Source organism: Sphaeroforma arctica (genome assembly GCF_001186125.1).
Source record: "Sphaeroforma arctica JP610 unplaced genomic scaffold supercont1.991, whole genome shotgun sequence".
NCBI lineage: Eukaryota > Ichthyosporea > Ichthyophonida > Sphaeroforma > Sphaeroforma arctica.
In genome coordinates this window covers 17,543-20,042 of record NW_014039567.1, presented here as the reverse complement: position 1 = coordinate 20,042, position 2,500 = coordinate 17,543, and the positions used below count along the sequence as shown (strand labels likewise).

The 2,500-nt window shown below is 39.2% G+C and overlaps 1 protein-coding gene across 1 annotated transcript in view; it reads left to right on the top strand.

Moving 5' to 3' along the window:
* Positions 1–157, top strand: part of SARC_09578 (hypothetical protein) — a gene marked incomplete at its 5' end in the record, with an annotated part of 3,746 nt that extends 3,589 nt beyond the window's left edge. The window contains one exon of the mRNA XM_014296402.1: positions 1–157. This exon is cut by the window's left edge and continues 237 nt beyond it.
* Positions 158–2,500: the final 2,343 nt, after the last annotated feature.

The window sequence follows — 2,500 nt, the reverse complement described above, 5'->3', positions numbered from 1 at the left end:
TGAAGAGATGATTCGGTATCTGCGGCGGAGGACGTTCCTGTTTGAATAGTTGTTAAATTCAAACCAGGAATGTTGCCGCACATGGCCAAAGACGATGCTTGAGAGCTAAATATCTCCGCTTCAATAAATGTACATATAAAAAGAAAATTGGAAAGGCTGAGCTGGTTGTGTAGAATAAACTTCGTTGCGCAACCTATCACCTTTGAGTAAAAATCCTTTCCTGACAATGATCTTTGAGTTTCTTATCTTATGTGTACGCACCTACTTGTGTAACACCTGTTATAAATGATTCCCATTTTTTTTTTGTCGAATCACTACACTTTTTTTTGCTTTGCGAATGCCAAACTTCGGGAGTCGCAATTTACCCGCAGTGACGGATGTGTCAACTGTCATTTACATCTCTTCACGTCCAGCTCTACTCGTGGCCGACACTGAGGGTTCATAATCAATTTACTTTCTAAGACAAATATAATCAATTTACTTTCTAAGACAAGTTTCCACGACATGTACCATAATCTCAGCGCACTTAAACAGATAATTACTTGTGGGGGTAATGTAAATTGATTCATACAGAGGTGTCCATCCTTATTCTGGTGTGAAAAGGCGTGTCACAGTTTATTCGCATGTAGGAGAAGCAGTCTCGAGATTGATTTTCTGTGGTCTTCATATAGAGGAAATTGATTACATAAATAGAACGGAGTGAAGAAATCATTGTGCTAAAGCTGCAACGAAGTAGATCTATTCCGCTGAAGATGCAGTATCCTTTCTTTCTAGACGATATCAGTATTTCAAAATCACACCAGCATTAGACGGGGAGTCATCGAAGTACAAGGTACTGTCTATGATTTATTGTAGTCCATTCGCATATTTAGATATACTTCAACGTAGTCCATTCACATATTTAGATATACTTCAACGTAGTTCATTCGCTACTTAGATATACTCAACGTAGTTCATTCGCATACTTAGATATTCTTCAACGTAGTTCATTCGCATACTTAGGTATACTTCAACGTGGTTCATTCGCACACTTAGATATACTCAACCTAGTTTATTCGCATACTTAGATATATTTCAGCCAGTATGGCAAATTGCAAGACCGATAGCCAGGTACATGCCGTCTGCCAATAGTTAAAGGTCGACCTGTGGCCCGTCTAAAGTCAAATCAGGCAGAATACAAAAGAAAACTCACGCATAGCTATAACCTACACTTATAACTTACACCTGTCCAGAGCGTAAATGCGGTTTGACATATGGCTACTGGCGCTCACTGCAGTATTATATTTTCGATGAGTTGTATCTGACAAGGAAAAGGTCTGGTGATGTACAGTGTAATTATCTACTCACATATTACATCTCGTAAAATATTGGTGTAGACAAAGGGTAAATAAGTACGATGTACGTAGCTTATAGAGGTTGTGTGGTAACACTTGAAAGAATCTAAACTTATACAAATACACGAAAATGCAACAATGTAACGTATATTTCCTATGCATATGTATATATACAAGTGTGTCTGTGTATATACATTTGAGTAAAATACATGTTTACAGGTCTATGGAGATATTTGTCCATCAATCAATAAATAAGCACAGCACGCATATATGCGCCTATCCTGTGTATTAGGCTCAAAATACTTTGATTCTGAATGGGAAGCCTGAAGTAACACATTTCATTAGATTGCCTGGTTCACAATAGAACAACATGCTCTTGTGCCGATGATTCATATATGCCAGTCTATACGTATCTTTGGCGATGTATGAGTCTTTGATACCGCGGAACCCTGTGGAGCTTGTTAAAGCGGCGTATACACCTACAGGCACCGGTCTTTCCTGGTAGTGTATATGCATCCCGCATTCCCTTTAGTATTGCTCATATATTACCTTTATTGGTAGGTATTAGTCCCGTTATTGACGGGTCTCCTAAACCGTGCTGTGCTATCGCGGTAGCTCTCTACACTCCGACACCGTGGACAGTATAACTGAGGATCGCCATCTGCTATTGGGGCCGCTGTCTGCTTGTGATGGGTGTATGGTTTACAATTCAATGGATATATATATTATAAATGCGACGGGCTTGGTAGTGTGCGAGTTATGTTCCGATAGAAATAGTATATTTATCGTGTTCGTATATACGTTATATGACTATTCATGACGGATGAACATAACCGATACAGTTTAGCTTCAACAGCGATATCCCACCCGGAACATTTTCTTGTTTGACCCATGCATTGAACTTTAAATCATTTCTAGTACAAAACATGCAATATACAAGTATAAACCCTGCCTCGACCCACATAGAAAATCCAGGTAAAGTGACACAGCTTGTATATGTCAAGGCCGACACTCATTTCCTACATGCGTACAAACAAATATTTAATACAATAGTATGAGAGAAAGATGACCCTGTACCTACGACGTTCAAGCTAGTCACCCAGCTTTACAAGGCGAAGAGGCTGGGAAAGGAGATATAAACCTCAACATATTGAACAGATGTCTCA